The 20423-nt window shown below is 36.5% G+C and overlaps 3 long non-coding RNA genes and 1 pseudogene across 3 annotated transcripts; 3 read left to right on the forward strand and 1 right to left on the reverse strand.

Moving 5' to 3' along the window:
* Window positions 1-331: 331 nt before the first annotated feature.
* LOC133869923 (uncharacterized) lies at window positions 332-1517 on the forward strand. The gene is made up of 3 exons (XR_009900581.1): window positions 332-450; window positions 575-763; window positions 896-1517. It is a non-coding gene; the product is annotated as an uncharacterized LOC133869923 (long non-coding RNA).
* A 1013-nt stretch (window positions 1518-2530) lies between these two features.
* LOC133868341 (uncharacterized) lies at window positions 2531-10478 on the forward strand. The gene is made up of 2 exons (XR_009900321.1): window positions 2531-3277; window positions 9649-10478. It is a non-coding gene; the product is annotated as an uncharacterized LOC133868341 (long non-coding RNA).
* Window positions 10479-13234: 2756 nt separating this feature from the next.
* On the forward strand, window positions 13235-14914 carry LOC133868342 (uncharacterized). The gene is made up of 3 exons (XR_009900322.1): window positions 13235-13347; window positions 14085-14114; window positions 14602-14914. It is a non-coding gene; the product is annotated as an uncharacterized LOC133868342 (long non-coding RNA).
* A 2347-nt stretch (window positions 14915-17261) lies between these two features.
* On the reverse strand, window positions 17262-19865 carry LOC133869110 (putative disease resistance protein At1g50180; annotated as a pseudogene).
* Window positions 19866-20423: the final 558 nt, after the last annotated feature.

Consider the following 20423-nt stretch of genomic DNA (forward strand, 5'->3'; position numbering starts at 1 on the left):
ATAAATATAGACGGTTTGAGTAAACCGTTTATAAATTTATAGACAGTTTGGAACAAATCGTCTGGAATTATTAATATTAATGATATATATATATATAATTGAGATAGAAATCGCATGGATAAAAAAAAAAAGAAAAAAAGAAATTATTAACTATAATTTCCAGACAGTTTTGATCAAACCGTTTATAAATTTATAGATGGTTTACTTCAAACCGTCTGAAAATTCATAGGGTAGTCAAATGACGAGGATCGACACCCTCAGCCGTAGATGGAAGCACTATTGACGGCTTAAACACATCTAAAGAAAATGACGCAAATTGAGAAGAAGAAGAGCAAAATGTGACGTGGTTCTCTCTCTAATCTCTGTCCTAGCCGATTCAGAAGATTGCCAATACCTTCTCCACCGCTTGCCGATAAAACTCCTCTCTGAACTCTTCCTCTTCTTCAATCGGTTCGTGATTAAGTTGATAGATTTTCTTTTTCTTTTTTGCTTTTTTTCGTTTCTTCTATTTGATTTTCCTTTAGTTTCAATTCTCTATGCTTTTGTCATTCGAAACTGAGATTAGATATTTCAGGTTGTACCTCTAGGGTTCGGAATTCAGTCTTTAGCAATATATCAGAGATGTCTGTTTGGTACTTCTACTGCCTCTGTTAAGCCAGAAAATCAAGCATCAAACAGTTCTGGAGAGGCTAATTCTCGCAATGAAAATCATTCCGGAGGATCACATCAGAGCAGTGAATCTGGAAAATCTGTTCGAGGAGGGGTAATATATACTGCTCTATACAATGCCTAGTTTTTTTCTTTTTTGGATTTTCAAATTTATACGAAAATTGATAAATCTGTTGGTTTTGGGAATTTTTTGGTCTTTGTGAGTTGATCAAACCTCCTTTTGCAGCCTGTTTCGTGGTTGAGTTTTTTTTCTTTTGCTCATTGTGGCTCGATTTGATTATTATCAAATTCTAGATCTAAGTCCGCACAGATCGATGTTGAATTTTCTGGAATGTATTTCCCATCAAATGATGTTGATTTGACGTAGAGGACGTAGAGGACGTAGTTCCCATCAACTAGACAAATCAAACACAAGAAACTCACAAATTCCGATCCTGTGATTCCCAGAAGCCAGACAGAGGTCTTGCTCATGCCGGACTTGGCCTGGGAGATAACTTCTATGCCGTTGATTATGGGCACCATGGATCGCCGAGGAAGGAGAAGAGGAAGCCTCTGTACCGAAGAATGGAAACTAGGAGGTGTCCTCCAAGAATGGAAATTGGTTTTGCCCACTTGGGAGAAGAGGAAGGTGGATAGGATGGGAGGAGGTTTGATTGGGAGAGTCTAAGAGAGAAGCACGAAATTTCGAGAGAAAGAGAGAAAATGAGAAAAATTAATAAAATAAGTATACGTATGTAAACAGTGTCACGCCACATGAGGTGTGACACTGTTTACAAATTCAGGGAAAATTTATTGTAGGGTTAGTTTGTATAATCCGTTGGACGAGTGTTTTGACGTTTTTGTTACCTATTATAGCTGAAAATTTATTTTACATAATTAACTGTGGATGCTCTTGCTACATTTGTTTGAATCATCGCTAAATTCTTTGACATGTGCCACATTGTCGTTTGCAATTTTCACCGCACCATCAGTTGTAGATTAAATCATTAGACCCTAAACTAGACCACACGCAGATCCCAAAAACTTTCCCTCTTTCCGAAAAACCCCTCTATACTAATATCTTGAACCCATTGTTGGGGATTAGATTAATGCATAATTCTACATATGGTTCTTATTTCTCGCAATTCTATAGAAATTTACTATCTTCTACTTTCCTTATTTGAATAAAACTCATCCCCAAATCAACCTACTAAAATTCTAAAAGTTTCGAAGAGACTCTTCTTCGTACGTTGTTGCACTTTAAGTGGCTATAAAATATGGTATCGTCTGATGGGTTATAATCAAAAGGGACTTGGAGTTGCAAATAAAAATACAAAGAGGATTCATAATTTACAGCTTAACCGCAGAGGTGTGAGTGCATTTTTTCTTTTTAATTTCTATATATATTTTGTCATTTCAATTGTTTTACATATTCATATTTTTTTTTTTTTTTATTGTGAGAATGAAATATGATTAACACCATTTCATAAGACCATATTAATGTGGATTTTAAGAAAATTTTCAAATAAAAAAAATGGTACATCCAGTAGAATGATACATAATATTAAAGAGATATGATGTAGCGCCTCAGATTTTAAAACATATTAATATTTTGAGTAAAGATGGAAAATAATTATTTTGACACTTTATTATTTAGTATAATAAATACTATGTCTATTAAACTTCGTAATAAAATGTTTTCATTTATAAAACGAACTAGACTCAAAACGGGTTTAAAATGTTACTCTAATGATTTATTAAATTGATAAAGACCTAGTGTAAAAGAATTACCTACTAAATAATTTAATCTACACCGAATGCTTTATTTTTCATAAACTAATCAAATCTATTCACATCCCCATCTTTGAAATACAAATCATTCATACACTACGGTAGTAATGATTCCATCCACTCATCACCCTCACATTTTTAAAATCCAACTTATTCTCCACTTTGATTTTAATATACCTCCCTCATCATTTTGCCTCTTATTCTAAATATTTTATTACCCTCTTTTCTTCAACAACTTCCTTATTCTCGACTTCTTTCCATTCTCCCACCAACCTCTCCAGCTCCTACACTCATTACAACCATTTACTCTCCAGCTCATGCACTCATTATAGCCATTCACAATTGCTGCCTAAGCCTTTTCGGGGCCTTTATAACTGACTGCCTCTCTTCAGAAAAGACTGGCACCTCTTGAGTACTAAGCTCTTCCTTCTTCCTTATTTTCTCCTTTCTCCTTCTTTTCTATTCTGCTTCTTCTCTATTCCTTTTTGTTACTCAAAACAGAGAGTGAGATGAAAGATAAGAGATCGAGAGGGAGAGATCCGGCCGATTCGTGAAGCCCAAAACCCAGCAGTAACCCAGCCCATAATCCATTCAACCCAAAGCCCACGAGCCAAACCTAGAACACTCAAGCCCATTCAGCAAGCCCGAGATCCATAAGCCCGAGACCCATCAACCCGGAACCCCGACCCGCCGGCGACCCGCCGCCGGCAGTTTCTCCGGCGACTTCTCCGGCGACTTTTCCGGCCACTTTTCCGGCGACTTTCCGGCCACTTTCCGGCTATTTTCCCAGGCGACCAAACTCACCGTTTCGCTGGATTTTCGAGTGGAAATCCTTAATGTGAGTTTCTAAGTTTTTAATTAGCCTAAAAGTATATGTTTTCATAAAATCAAGTAACTAGTATATTAGAATATAACTTTAATAATTATAGAATTGAATATTCTAATTATAACTTATTTATGTATATTATATTTTGAAAAATATATATATACTCTAAAGTATTGATTATGTTTGATTATTGATAATTAATGAGTGATGTTGTTTAAACTAAGGGCTTGATTAATTATAAAACTCTAGAATTAAAGAACGATTTCATGAGTTTAATCATGTAATGCATTGTTTTAGAAATTGAGTATTATGGAAATTGAGCATGCTGTATTATTATGATTTCTCAAATATATTGGTTGAAATAATTGTTAATATGTTTTGTTAATTGGTTTGGTAATTGGATTGATGTTCCCTAAAAGTGATTAGGTTTTGTTAGAAAAATACATAGGTTTCTTGTTGGTTGATTTCTCTATGCTATAGAGAATGATATTAAGAATTTTAGATTGTACTCGAGTGATTACTTGAGACCTAGATTAGATGTTATTCCAAAGTATTGATTTGCTAATTGATTAAGTAAATATTAAGTTTTAACCATGTTGAGTGTTCATAAATGTAAGTGATTTTCCAATTAATAGATGATCGCTTCTATGTATGTGTCTATGTATAAAAATAGAATTCATGTTGAGGCATGAGTTTCTAGAAAGTAATGATATTGACCTTGTATGCACATGTATATGTGTTTGATGCAGATGATGAATTGAGACAGCACAAAAAGGACTGTAAGTATTTTTATACTTACTGAGGGTAGTACTGGATTTCAATAATGTAGTGTTTATGTTTTATTTTAATTGGATGCGCATGACTGATTATTGCATACTGTTAATAATCAACCTATTAATATTGGGCGCGACGTCTCCCAAAGGTTCAGGATGGTAAATGTGCCTGAAACCGGAAACAATAATAATCACATTGATTGGGACGGCTTTCAAAGTACTAGAGGAGGGATGGCTCCGATAGTGCGAAAATCAGTTAATTAAAATGTAATGTAGAGGGGACGGCCTCGAGAAAGACGTTAACCGGGGGGACGGCCCTTACAAGAGAGGAGTGCAATGACTATATTAAACTGTTAAACTTTGCATGAAAACTATCACCACATCATTATGTCATATCTGTTCCTTAAATAACGCATAAAATCATGATGTTATTGAATGACGGTTAGCTCACTTATGGAACTATGGGATTGTGGTTATAACCACTTTCTCATTGATGACTGTGCAGGCACAGACACTGACGAGTATCAGGATTATCAGGAGCCCTATGATGATTCTGGTTTCATAGATGAGACTGTCTAAAGTCTCCTTTTTATGATAGACTTGCTGAACAGTTTATCTTCCATGTCGTTATTAGGTTTTATTTTATGCACTTTCTAGACATCTCATGCTTTATTTTATGGTTTGTAATATGACTACTATTATATAGGACGTGAGCCGTGGTGGCCCTTATGTTATTGCTTTTGTGTGTATTTATTTGTAAGACCTTTTATTATTATTTTAATGTAAGTTGAGGTATTTCAATTAAAGCTCTATGTGTGTTGAAAGGGAATTGTCCCTATCGATTTAAAAAAAAAAAATATTCGTATTTTTCCGCTGCCAGATTTATCAACTCTGAATGGTTAATGACACGTAATTATCCAGATATAATTACTTACGCTTTTTTGTAAAAAGCGGGTCGTTACAGTATGGTATCAGAGCGGTCGGCTCTGAGTGCCTTAAAGACCTTAGGAGTCTAGGAATTACCAAAACTTGGAAATATGAATCTACCTTTGTCTGAAATTATAAATAAGTTACTAACTCAACTTGTATGATGGTTGATAAATGAAGAACAAATATAATGATAACTTAAGGATAAAATTGTTAAATCTCCCTTATTTGAAGCATATGAGATAAACATTGATACAGATTCTCTTAGATGCTATTGGTCCAAACTTATCATGTATATAGATAATGAATATTTTTAGTAAACAGCATCATGGACCCAAGACAACAACTTCCATGCAATCGCGATCATGAGGCAAATCGTCCCGATGCTGAGGATAGAGAGTTTCCACCTCCGCCACTCTATGATGGAACTTCTCAAGCCTTGGCGCAATTCATGGCTGAAACTACTAGGCAGCTCACTGAAGCAATTTCAAGAATTCCACGGCCTATGGAGCGAATTGAACGCCAGGGGTGCTCCATCAAAGACTTCTCAAGCCATCACTTCCGATCATTTAATGGTAATGAAGGACCCAATGCAGCGGAAGCATGGCTTACGGACATCGATACGCTATTTGACACTCTTGGCTGCACGAGTGAACAAAAAGTACAGTACATAGCGCTGAATTTGACAGGCGAAGCAGGACGATGGTGGACTTCGAAGAAGTTATTATTGGCAGGACCGAGAAATGAAATTATTGTTACTTGGGAAATGTTCAAAACAGAATATAATAGGCGCTTTTTCCCAAGGGCTCAGAGGCAACTTCGGGCCATCGAATTCCAAAACCTTGTCCAAGGCAACATGTCGGTGGAACAATATTCTGCAAGGTTCATGGAATTAGCTAGGTTTGCTCTCAATCTGATTCCAGACGAAGAATCCAAGGCGGAGCGCTTTGAGAACGGCCTGACCCCTCGAGTCAAAGAACGAGTTATTTGCCATGAAATTAAAGATTTTGCTAGACTGGTGGAAGTTGCATCTCTCGCTGAGAGAGGAATCCGCGAATCGGCAGCAGCCTACGACATGAAGAAGCGGTCGAAACAACAGATCTCATACCCTGCAAAGAGGTCAGCAGTGGGAAGTGGCTCTAGGCCTTTCGTAGAGAAGAGTTTTCCACCAGCGCGTAGGAATCAAATGACCCCATGTATCAAATGTGGTAAGCAGCACGGAGGAGACTGTAGAATGGGAAGCACAAGTTGTTTCAAATGTGGGAAGACGGGACACTACCTCAAGGATTGCCCTATGAATACTGCCGGAGGATCAAAGCAACCAGGAGGCGGATCTCAGCAACAATACCCTGCACAAGCTCGGGTATATTCACTTACACCTGGAGGAGTCAATGATGATGAAGGATTTACAAATGTGGTGACAGGTACCGTCCCTTTATTCGGTAGACTTGCATGTACTCTTTTTGACTCAGGAGCTACACGGTCATTCATATCATCAACATATGTTAAGCTTTGTAGTATTAACACTCAACCCCTAGAACAAAACATAAATGTGGTTACCCCTACTGGTGATGTGATAACCTGTAGGAAGTCAGTAAATAATTGCTCAATAAGGATAGGGGAGAGGATCTTACCTACAAACTTAGCTGTATTTCAAATGCTAGGATTTGATATCATTCTTGGAATGGATTGGTTGTCAAAGTACTATGCTAGTATTGATTGTAGGAAGAAGGAGATCATTTTTCGACCCCCTCATGAAGAGGAGTTCATATTTCATGAATCTCGAGTACGAGCTACTCCACCCCTTCTCTCCGCAATTCAAGCAAGTAGAAGTGTTAGGAAAGGTGCACCAGCATTTCTAGCTTACGTGAAAGCTAAACCAGAAGTGAAGAAAAAGCTAGAAGATATACCTATTGCGAGCGGCTACCCTGACGTCTTTGCTGAAATCTCATCAGGGTTACCACCTGACCGTGAAGTTGAATTCGCTATTGACGTGTTACCGGGAACCCAACCCATTCACAAGGCTCCTTACCGAATGGCACCAGCAGAATTAAAGGAACTGAAGCAGCAGCTGCAAGAGTTACTAGACCGGGGTTTCATTCGCCCTAGTGTCTCACCATGGGGAGCACCAGTACTGTTTGTACGGAAAAAGGATGGTTCGATGCGTCTATGTATAGACTATCGTGAATTGAATCGAGTGACGGTCAAGAACAAGTATCCCTTTGTAACGCCCCGGATTTTAAAACATATTTTAAAAACGTTGAAGAATAAAAATAATTATTTTTAGTTGTTTTATAAATATTTTCAAATCATTTGAAAAGCTGTGTTTAATAAAACTGATAATTATTTTATAAGAATTTTTGAGTTAATAAAATAAACTGATAATTAACCATTAAATTAATTATCCTTATTTCTTAATTATGCAAATATGATTTTGACAATTTATTATTTAATGTAATAATAATAATTGTATTATTATTCATAATAAAATATATTTATTTATGAAACGAACTAGACTCAAAACGGATTTAGAATAATATTTTTATGAGACGGCTTGTATTAAAAAGACCCGAGTTTTTATAAAATCTGCTAAATCGTTAGCAGCTTCCTACGCCACCCTTACGTCTTATACCATTAAAACTTTTTAGCCGCCCACGTTGTTCGGTTTTCTCCACTCAAGTTTAATAAAACAATGCACCCTCCACTTTGCTTAAATTAAGCACCGCAGTGCTCTCACCAAACCCATTCAGAATATCAAAATACAGCCGCCTCCACTATGGCTTTAATGTATTATTTTCTGCACATTATTTCCTCCACTCAATTTATTTAATGCACGATTGTCCTCCTTGGTGCATAAACAATACACCCTCCTTTCTTTAATCCTTCTTCCTTCTCTTTTTATAACCGACAGAGAGAGAGAGAGAGGAGAGCCTAAAAGAAAATGCACACAGACAAGAGAAAAAGAGAGAAAGATTATAAATATTCGTGCTGTGTTGTCATGTTGTTTTCTTTCTCTATTTCTTAAAGACTATCAACAAGTGGCAATCTACTCATTCTTTCTGGAAAAGAGAAAACAAGTCAAGCACTACTATTACTATATTTCAAAGGAGTTAAAGAAGGCAACGGATTGCGGCCTTTCACACTTTTGTCATGAAAAGAGTACCTTGCTCACTCTGCTTTGTCTATTATAAATCCCAGCAGCTCTGTATACTGCCCAACCCGAAGCTCGGCAACCCATCCCAGTCGAGACTAGCCGTAGAACCATAGAACACGACTCCCAGCAACCCAACAAAACCGGAGAAGGAGAAGAGCCCGAAACCCCCGCTGCAACCCGTGACCCACCGAGACCCAGAACATGCCTGAACCCGTGCATGAACCCCGAAACCGTGTAACCATGGAGGCCCGTGCGTGACCCAGCCGGCCTCCGGCGTCTGACCCAGCACCTCGGCAGCAGCCAGCTCACCACCCAACCGCACCGCGACGAACCAGTAGACCCAGCAACCCCGAGAGCCCAGCCGGCCCTGACCCCACTTGAACCCAAACAGCCAGCACGAACCCATGACCTGTCTTCCGGCGAGCAGTGAAGTCCGAACCCAGAAATGGAAGAAGCCAGACCATGCAGTCCTGACTCCCAGCCAGCAGCTCAACGCAAACCGTAACCCAGCAGCGATCCAGCCCAACCCAATCTGATCTGACCCAACCAAGCCCATGACCACCATGGGCTGACTTCAGCCAGACCCACTGAGCCCAAGACCGAAACCCATAAGCCCGAGACCTTGGCTCAAGACTCCAAGCCCATCAACCCAAGCCCATACCCATGACCCGACCCGGAATCCCGACCCGCCGGCGACCCGCCGCCGGCAGTGTCTCCGGCCACTTTCCGGCGACTTTTCCGGCGACTTCCAAAACTCACCATTTTCACTGGATTTTCTGGTGAAAATCCTCAATGTGAGTTTCTAAGTTTTTAATTAACTTAATGGTATATATTTACATAAAATCAAGTAACTAGTATATTAGAATATAACTTTAATAATTATAGAATTGAATATTCTTATTATAACTTATTTATGTATATTATATTTTGAAAAATATATATACTCTAAGGTATTAATTATGTTTGATTATTGATAATTAATGAGTGATGTTGTTTAAACTAAGGGCTTGATTAATTATAAAACTCTAGAATTAAAGAATGATTTCATGAGTTTAATCATGTAATGCATTGTTTTAGAAATTGAGTGTTATGGAAATTGAGCATGCTGTATTATTATGATTTCTCAAATATATTGGTTGAAATAATTGTTAATATGTTTTGTTAATTGGTTTGGTAATTGGATTGATGTTCCCTAAAAGTGATTAGGTTTTGTTAGAAAAATACATAGGTTCCTTGTTGGTTGATTTCTCTATGCTATAGAGAATGATATTAAGAATTTTAGATTGTACTCGAGTGATTACTTGAGACCTAGATTAGATGTTATTCCAAAGTATTGATTTGCTAATTGATTAAGTAAATATTAAGTTTTAACCATGTTGAGTGTTCATAAATGTAAGTGATTTTCCAAGTAATAGATGATCGCTTCTATGTATGTGTCTATGTATAAAAATAGAATTCATGTTGAGGCATGAGTTTCTAGAAAGTAATGACATTGACCTTGTATGCACATGTATATGTGTTTGATGCAGATGATGAATTGAGACAGCACAAAAAGGACTGTAAGTATTTTTATACTTACTGAGGGTAGCACTGGATTTCAGTAATGTTGTGTTTATGTTTTATTTTAATTGGATGCGTGTGACTGATTATTGCATACTGTTAATAATCAACCTATTAATATTGGGCGCGACGTCTCCCAAAGGTTCATGATAGAGTTGAACCGGAAACAATAATAATCATATTGATTGGAACGGCTTTCAAAGTACTAGAGGAGGGAGGTCTCCGATAGTGCGAAAACAAGTTAATTAAAATGTAATGTAGAGGGGACGGCCTCGAGAAACACGATTAAACGGGGGGACGTGCCCTTACAAGAGAGGAGTGTAATCACTATATAAACTGTTAAACTTTGCATGAAAAACTATCACCACATCATTATGTCATATCTGTTCCTTAAAATAACGCATAAATCATGATGTTGTTGAAAGACAGTTAGCTCACTCATGGAACTATGGGATTGTGGCGGTAACCACCTTCTCATAGATGTTTGCGCAGGTACTGAAGATTATGGAATGGATTAACTGCTAGCTTAAGAGATTTATAGCTGTGTAGTTAGGATTTTAGTACTTTGTACTCATAGATGTTTGTACTATTTGCTTGTAATATGTCTAGACATTTACTTGTAATTAATAAGTTCCATGCAGGCTTTAGTGTCATATGTGACACATGTTTCTTTGTAAATAGTGTAAAGATTTTTAATGTATTTTCTAGAAGATGTCAGTTAAAGCTCTGAATATATCGTAAGGGAGTTGTCCCTATCGGTGATGTTTAAAAAAAAAAGATATTCGTATTTTTCCGCTGCTAGATTTTATCAACTCTGAATGGTTAACGATACGTAATTATCCAGATATAATTACTTACGCTTTTTTGTAAAAAGCGGGTCGTTACAGTATGGTATCAGAGCGGCTTGCTCTGTGGCCTAGTGAACATTCAGAGTCATACTATAACTTAGGTAAGTTACAGTATGGTATCTAAGACTATCGGACTTGACCGTAGAAGTCTAAGTGTTAACACAAGAGCTATAGGAAAATTGAACTTTTTATAAACTCCTTAAAAGCTTTTGTATGAAGTTAAGCAACGTAAGAGAATAGTAACTATCATTAATGGTTAGGATTTTTATGCTTGTATGAATGTATGCATTATATGGTTCCTATGACTATATGTTTACATAGCTATGCAACTTAGGAAACATATTGATATGATCTATTAAAAATTGCATGCCAAATAAAGAATGTACTATGAATATGCGTAAGAATAATATTATTAACCACTGCGTACAGTTAGGACTTGTGTAGCATGATGACTTATTCCTCTATAGATATTGGACGATGTATGTTTGTATATGCTACCTATCCTTGATAAAATAGTACACCACACTACCTTCGATAAATCGATCATACCTTTAAATTTATTTACTTAGTTTTTGTGTATGATCTCTAAGTTATCAGTAACTTTATAATACTAAGTGTGAATACTTTAAAGCTATCGATAAATGTTTGAATCATTATTTGTTTAGTGTAGAGTCGAATAGATATGCCTTATTTGATGTTAACAATTTGGATGTTTTAAGTACAGAAGGATTTTACCATAATCATGATCTCAGCATCATGATGATAAGATTCTTGGTTTTGGCATTAGGCGGCAGCATGCCTATGATAAACAAAAGATTTGAGGTATGGAAGTATAACCGATCTCATGATTAGGATGATTAATGCTTAATATTATTTCGAGGTATAGTCATGAAACAATAATTTTGGAGATATAACTTGCATAATCTTGATACTTGATATCTTTACAGATTTATGAATATTAAATTGATAGATTGATATAGCACTTTATTGATGTACTTAGAATTGATAGTTGTCCTATGATCATGATAAGGTTAACCTTGGAATCAAAAGAACATATATTGAGATTTTGAGGTACACCTGATTAACCGTAGAGAGTAAGGAAAAGATAAATCTTAAGGATTAATGATTCATGGCTTGTTGTATTACGAGCATCTATGGTACCTTTTGAAGATAGGTATATAATTAGTAGATTAATGGATCATGTGAATTTTGAGGATATATAAGTATGTCATTTAGATATGTTATGATTAACAAATATCTGTCATCTTGTATATGATATCTTTTGGAGATAGGGGCATAAATTATAGATTTCTAATTTATCGGAATATATATATTCGATGATCTATAGGGAAAGGAATTGATTAAATAATTTGATGACACTTGGAGATATTGTCTTTTTTGTGCATTTGATAAACTCTGGAGAAGTTAGAAATTTATGGATTGATAAATTGTTGAGGTTTTCTAAAGCTTAAGAGAATTGATATAACTGATTTGATCAAAAGATTTGATGAGTTTTGGAGAGATTATTTTCCCTATGCATCTGACGAACTTTGGAGAAGTTTATATATATTTGAGGTCTTTCTAGAGCTTAAGTTAAATAAAATTTTGATTTTGTGATTCTTAGATATCCTTGCTTGGCAGATAAGTTTATAATTAGCAGATCTGAGTATTGATTGACTGCATAACTAAATTAGAGTAATACTAAGGATTCAATCTAATGATATTTGAGGATGATAGTAATTATGCAGAAATAGAAAGAAGAACATAGTACCATAAGGATTTTACCCTAGTTTAGAATCATAGTTCAAAAAGATTACAGACATATTAGAGAATAAGAACGGTACGTAGAAATTATTGTCTTACAAGATGAACCACTTTAGATTTAAAGAAAAACATAAACTTGCAAACAGGACCTTTTCTGCACCATTCCCGGAGAATACTGGTATGCTCATACCTGCAGGTATTTCATAATACTGCAGTTAGATATTTATTTTTGTAAATAAAATTTGCTAGATCAAATAGAATACCTGGCTAAACCTCAGGGCGGAAAACCCTAAGAGTTTGGACTGCACGCAAGAGATCCTGGTGTTGTCCTTGGAGACGAATGGTGTTCTGCTCCAAATCAGCATACCTCTTTCCCAAATCATTCGCATAGGAATCTACCACCTTCTTCAGCTTTCTATTTTCTTGCTGTAGAATCCGATTCCTTCGCCTAAAGTCCATATACATTCGCTGCAAAGTCAAATTTTGAGCTTTCAACGCTTGAATTTCGTTCCCTCGAGCTTGCAGACGGCGAGCCATATTGGAAACAGAAGAGGCGCCCTGAATACTGAATGCCAGGGAGTCATTGATGGCTTGGGCATCGGTCCTATCTGCCAACAACTTTTCATCTCGAGGAGTCATGATGCCTTGAGCTACGGATGCAGCTACTGCATCACTTAGCATCGCAGAGTCATTAGTCAGAAGAGGACCTCTCTGAGATAGGAACAATGGACGCCAAATCTCTGGTACTACATTTGTTGTAGGTCCGTTACCAACACATTCAACATTCTCATTATTAATGGGAATCATAGTGCTATCTAAAAGACTAGGAGTAGGACTAGGTGAAACCGAAGCACCAGCAATAGAACCAATATTCTTAGCACCACTAAATGCATGACCATCCATGAATCTACAATTAGTTTAGAAAAAAATAAATATCAACAATTTCTCCGGCGACTTTTCCGGCGACTTTCCGGCGACTTTCCGGCGACTTTCCGGCCATTTTCCCCGGCGACCAAACTCACCGTTTCGCTGGATTTTCGAGTGGAAATCCTTAATGTGAGTTTCTAAGTTTTTAATTAGCCTAAAAGTATATGTTTTCATAAAATCAAGTAACTAGTATATTAGAATATAACTTTAATAATTATAGAATTGAATATTCTAATTATAACTTATTTATGTATATTATATTTTGAAAAATATATATATACTCTAAAGTATTGATTATGTTTGATTATTGATAATTAATGAGTGATGTTGTTTAAACTAAGGGCTTGATTAATTATAAAACTCTAGAATTAAAGAACGATTTCATGAGTTTAATCATGTAATGCATTGTTTTAGAAATTGAGTATTATGGAAATTGAGCATGCTGTATTATTATGATTTCTCAAATATATTGGTTGAAATAATTGTTAATATGTTTTGTTAATTGGTTTGGTAATTGGATTGATGTTCCCTAAAAGTGATTAGGTTTTGTTAGAAAAATACATAGGTTTCTTGTTGGTTGATTTCTCTATGCTATAGAGAATGATATTAAGAATTTTAGATTGTACTCGAGTGATTACTTGAGACCTAGATTAGATGTTATTCCAAAGTATTGATTTGCTAATTGATTAAGTAAATATTAAGTTTTAACCATGTTGAGTGTTCATAAATGTAAGTGATTTTCCAATTAATAGATGATCGCTTCTATGTATGTGTCTATGTATAAAAATAGAATTCATGTTGAGGCATGAGTTTCTAGAAAGTAATGATATTGACCTTGTATGCACATGTATATGTGTTTGATGCAGATGATGAATTGAGACAGCACAAAAAGGACTGTAAGTATTTTTATACTTACTGAGGGTAGTACTGGATTTCAATAATGTAGTGTTTATGTTTTATTTTAATTGGATGCGCATGACTGATTATTGCATACTGTTAATAATCAACCTATTAATATTGGGCGCGACGTCTCCCAAAGGTTCAGGATGGTAAATGTGCCTGAAACCGGAAACAATAATAATCACATTGATTGGGACGGCTTTCAAAGTACTAGAGGAGGGATGGCTCCGATAGTGCGAAAATCAGTTAATTAAAATGTAATGTAGAGGGGACGGCCTCGAGAAAGACGTTAACCGGGGGGACGGCCCTTACAAGAGAGGAGTGCAATGACTATATTAAACTGTTAAACTTTGCATGAAAACTATCACCACATCATTATGTCATATCTGTTCCTTAAATAACGCATAAAATCATGATGTTATTGAATGACGGTTAGCTCACTTATGGAACTATGGGATTGTGGTTATAACCACTTTCTCATAGATGACTGTGCAGGCACAGACACTGACGAGTATCAGGATTATCAGGAGCCCTATGATGATTCTGGTTTCATAGATGAGACTGTCTAAAGTCTCCTTTTTATGATAGACTTGCTGAACAGTTTATCTTCCATGTCGTTATTAGGTTTTATTTTATGCACTTTCTAGACATCTCATGCTTTATTTTATGGTTTGTAATATGACTACTATTATATAGGACGTAAGCCGTGGTGGCCCTTATGTTATTGCTTTTGTGTGTATTTATTTGTAAGACCTTTTATTATTATTTTAATGTAAGTTGAGGTATTTCAATTAAAGCTCTATGTGTGTTGAAAGGGAATTGTCCCTATCGATTTAAAAAAAAATATTCGTATTTTTCCGCTGCCAGATTTATCAACTCTGAATGGTTAATGACACGTAATTATCCAGATATAATTACTTACGCTTTTTTGTAAAAAGCGGGTCGTTACATATGATACACTTACATTTTCTATATATTTCTCGTACATCTATATAAAAATAAGTTTCAAATCAAACATTAAATTTGTGGGATCCAATGTGGGTTCTATAAATCTAAAGATAGATTTAAAAATAAGATGTACAAGAGATATATAAGAGATATAAAAATATCATTATACAATATTAAATGGACTCCATGAAATTCGGTTGCACATTTCCTCGGGATGAGAAGAGGTGTGTTTATACAAGGTGAGTGGAAATATTTCAAATGCCTTTCTTTTTTTTTTTTTAACAAAAAAAGATAATCATGTAACTAAAGCAAGATAGAAACTTCTGACTGCTTTTCATATATGAATATAATTGGTATTTCTCTAGTATTTTATTAATGAGACGTGCTATATGTTCTCTTCTGGCTCTTCTCCTATCTTCTCACTTTATTAAATTACTATTGAATCTATGGGGTTCATGTGAATCCCACACATAGACCCACAGATCCAATAGTGATTTTGAAAAGTAAAAAGATGAAGAAAAAAGATCACGAGAAAAAATGAATCATTTCTCTTTATCAATAGGGATAAATATATTTTAGCCCCCCAAACTACCACCCTTTCTCCGGATGGTCCCCCAAACTACTAATGCTTAGATTCTGGCCCTCCAAACTACCACTTTCTGATTTTTTTTCCTCATCCGTTCGTTTATGCCGTCATTCTAAACAGAATCCGAAAATACCCTTCCTACACTTTGAAATTCCCACGGTTAAGGGAGGGGTATTTTCGGATTTTTGACTAATTTCTGTTAGAATTGACGGCATAAATAGACGGATGGGGCTAAAAAAAATCAGAAAGTGATAGTTTGGGGGGGCCAGAATCTAAGGATTGGTAGTTTGAGGGGCCATTCGAAGAAAGAGTGGTAGTTTGGGGGCTAAAATATATTTAACCATTATCAATATAAACTTTAAAATAGGGAAGAAATAAAAGTACCGTGGAGTAGAGACTAATGAGGGACATATCTGAACAGTGGAGATCCAAAAAGACGTAGAAAATAATAATTGATCACAAATTGAAAGGAAGACAATTTCCTTTCTGTCAAAATTTTGTATAGTTAACAATTAACTGTAGAGAAGATTAAGCGAGCAATCAATTGGTCAATTTATCATGAGAATTTCGACTATATATTTTTTCACCAAAAAAGATATATTAATTCGGATATAATAGAAAAAAAGACATAAGAGAAAGTATATTTATGAATTATGATGCAATACATCTTTTAGAGCATCTATGAGGCAAATGCTTCAAAATTGTCAAATTTGACTATTACTAAGTGTTTTTTCACACCAACAGAGTGTAAAAGTCTATGGACCTTACTCACTCTCAAAAGACGCCTTGAGAAAGAAGGGATGTCAATGACTTATAAAGTCTACAAGACAAGAACCTTTTAGCAATGTGGGACACTTTAATACAAAGGAGGCAAAATAGGTGTTAGAATGAACTGTCTAAGTTATTTACTGTTTACACTATAAAAGTTTTTTATTAATATTTTCTCTCTCTCTGTCTCCCTCTCCCTCTGTGTCACTCCAAGCTGCTCTATCATTGATCTGATTCCTCTTCCTCAAAGATCATCCAAGAAAACTCTTCCCAAACAACTTTGAACCATTTTCAGCAACACCCTCAACCATTTGGTTTTCATTTAAACAGAAAATTCAAACCTAAAAAAATCAGTGGGTAGCGAAATTTATTCAAGAACAAAATCGCTTTGTCTAAAGTCATCAAGAATTCATGTAAATCCTCGTCAACCAAAAGAATTCATAATTAAGTTAATTAACCCAATAAACACATCTTTCATTTACCCAACAAAGGCAGTAAGAAATTCATAAATAAAATCGATAAAAAATAGTTTGAGATAGAAAAAAAACCTTGAAATCATCTTCCTTCTTCTCTGATTCTCTCTAGCTTTCACGGTCGTCTCTCTCTTTCTCTGGCTCTGCTTTTGTTGTAGCTGGTGGATTTGATGTAGCTGCTGTCTGAATGGATCCATAAATAATCTGGGTGAATTGATATATGTGCTGTCTGATTGAATCCCATTTGATTGTGAAGAAAAATCAATGGAGGGGTATGCGTGGTGAGGTGGAGACCGGAGAGTTAGTAGCTAGAATAGAAAAAATTGTAATTTGAATAGTTAAAATAGCCGTCACTATTGGATATGCTCTTACCGTACTCTAAAAGGACGCTGGGATTCTTCAACACATTTAAACCCAACCTCCATCTGCAATTCCCGAAACATGTGTAATAATTTTGAGTTGATACGGTGCACCACCACCTCTCGCAAGGCAGTCAAACTCCTTACTACAGAAGGGAGCATGGTCAACTTGAGGCAATTTCGCATAACCAACTTCCTTAGGACTGGCATTACACCTTCGTCCTGTTTCCATTTTACAATCATCTCATATATCACACAATTTTAAGACTTGGAGTTTTGGAAACGAATGTGCATGGACGTGGAGGTGACCAAAAGGAAGGCAACTGTCTAGTTCAAGCATCCCAAGTTTGGGAAGTTTTCCCCACACTTCTATCCCACCGTCATCAAATCTCACACGCCATAAGCTTATCTTGGTGACTGTCTCTGGAAATGAATTACGAAGACTACTAATATTGTTTTCTTGACCAGTATACATAATTCTCAATCTTTGGAGATGACTTAAATGGTGGAGGCTTGCCAAAAAATCAACTACGTAACAATCCCATAGCTTTAATTTCCTTATATTAGGAAGCTTGCCCATGACAATGAGATCCCCAAATTGGGTTGATGGACTTACGGTAGCAAGGACTTGCAGGTTCCACAGAGTTGTGTCCAAGTGCCCGGAGAAATTCACTCTCCCACACAAATTCCTTAAACGCGGCAGCTTCATTATCGAGTCCGACAAACAACTTGACCCAAGAACATCCAAAATAAAAAATGTTTCTATATTCGTAAGGTTGCCAATTGAAGTTGGAATATATCTCTTTTGACTGGATAAATTTCCCTTCAAGTACCTCAAATGGATCAAAGTTCCTATCTCATCGGGAATGATACTGCCACGTGGCTCTATATGAAGCACTTGTAGCATTTTCAAGTTTATGAGGATCCACTTCCAACGGATTTCGTTAAAGTTGAAACCATTCTCAAAGCACAAAAAAGAATGAGCACGTGAATCAACAGCGCCTGTGGTGTTTGAAGAAACTAATTGATCAAAAATATCATTGCTACTCTGGACGGAAAGTCTCCTAAAGGTGTTCCAAGATGAACGGCTAACATCTTTAGGTACACAAAGCAAATTTTCTTCCGCGCTCTTGGTTATGCATAGGTCTCGCAAAAGATCATGAATACGACATGTCTTTGCTCCTTCATCTGACCTCCTGGTCGCCACTTGGATCAAGTTTCGATCAATGAGCTCCTCCAAGAAGTCGTTAGCAACATCCTCAATGTTTCTTTTACCAGTGTCCTGTATGAATCCCTCAGCTATCCATAGTTGGATCAGTACCCTTACATCGATTTCAAAGTCTTCTGGGTATGCACCAAAATACAAAAAGCATGGTTTCAAGCATCGTGGAAGGTAGTTGTAGCTTAAGGCCAAAATGTCTTTGCATTCAGTAAGGTACCAATTTACATCGGCAATCACGTTCGACCAATTTTGGTGTGTATTTTCTTTGGCGGCTAAGAGACCCCCTAATACTGCAATTGAAAGTGGCAAGCCATGACAGCCTTCTGCGATTTGTCTCCCCAGAGTTTCTAACTCGGCAGGACATTCTCCTCCTCGGAACACCTTTTTAAGAAATAGTTCGTAGCTTCCATCTTGGTTAAGGACTCGTGGATAATAGGGAGGAGTAGGACTTGAATCTAAGTCCACATCTTTTATGCGGCTAGTGATTAATATTCTGCTTCCATTAGAGTTATTAGGAAAAGCATATTTTACCTCATTCCAGACTTCAGTCTTCCAGACGTCGTCCATGACTACTAGGTATCTCTTCCCTTGCAAGTACTCAAGCAACTTCTCTACTAGGCACTCTTTTGCTTGATACTCACTCATCCCTTCGAGTTACCTTTTCAACTCATCTGATATTGGCATTTGGGATTTTAAAATTTCAAGCAATAACTCTCTAGTTTTGAAATCTTGAGATGCATAAACCCATGCACGGCAATGAAAGTCCCTCTTGACGCGATCATTATTGTAGATTTTCCTGGCAAGAGTCGTCTTTCCCAAACCACCCATGCCGATCATTGAAATGACATCCAATTTTGAATTCTCTGCTCCGCGAGTAAGCTGATTCACCAATTTATCAGAGTTATGAAGGAAGCCCACCACATCATCTTCCTCGACGTGTCTCCTACGCCTGTACAGTGCCTTCTCCGCGCTTTTGCATCTACACTTGCTTCAGCTCTTTCAATGCCGTACTTTTCTATATTGTCATAGATTTTGTTGATCTCTTTGTTGAGGGCTTCTATCTTCTTCACAACATCGTGCATCATTTTCGCGTGTGGAATGCTATAGAAAATCTGTCCTGCAATATTCCTCCCCTTGTTTTCTTGGACTTTGAGGATGAACCTTGCAATAAAATCCTCAGCCTCGTAAGAAACTTCTGTGATTTGCCTCACTAACTTCTTCACATTTTCATGCTTATTTCGTTTCTCATCGGAGTTTTCGAGGAAGATATTTATCCTCTCGAGCTCCCTTTGAAATGACTTGACTTCATCTTCCACTCTAGAAGGGAAACTTGCTCCTTCTATGAGTTGGGGCAGTTGCTGTAGGAGAACATTCACAACACTGTCGGCCATTGTTGCTTATCTTGCTTCCACAAAACAAAGACGATACATGATAAGTAAGTAAAATAACTACACTAACTGAATAAAAGCAGCTCTTAAACTTTGATGAGTACCAAATATTGTGTATTTGGACCCCTTAATTTACATTAGTTAAACCTTTAGCTTTGTTATTTTCTAATGCTTTGGTTAGTTTTAGTGTTTTTATATTTTGTAGGACAATAAGAGAGAAATGATATAATTCAAGCAAAATACAAGGAAATTCGGATGCAGCAGACCACTACATTTAGACTGATCATAACAGGACCAAAATATATCTGTTTTGGGAGTTTCTTAGGTCTAAATTGAAGTTCAAGATGTCAGCTTTCCAACGCAATAAGTTTCAGCCAATTTGGAGATGCGTCGAAAAAGATATGGCTATTTGAATTTCAGTCGTTGGATCATCCCGAAAATCCGGAACCATCTCTCTTAATATTTTTCTTTTGCCTCATTCTTTGTCTCCCCAAAGCTAGAGCCAATACACGATTTTCTCCACATTCTCAGCCACTTAATCACCTTTTTTTTCCCCACTCA

Source organism: Alnus glutinosa, chromosome 5, assembly GCF_958979055.1.
Source record: "Alnus glutinosa chromosome 5, dhAlnGlut1.1, whole genome shotgun sequence".
NCBI classification, from domain to species: domain Eukaryota; kingdom Viridiplantae; phylum Streptophyta; class Magnoliopsida; order Fagales; family Betulaceae; genus Alnus; species Alnus glutinosa.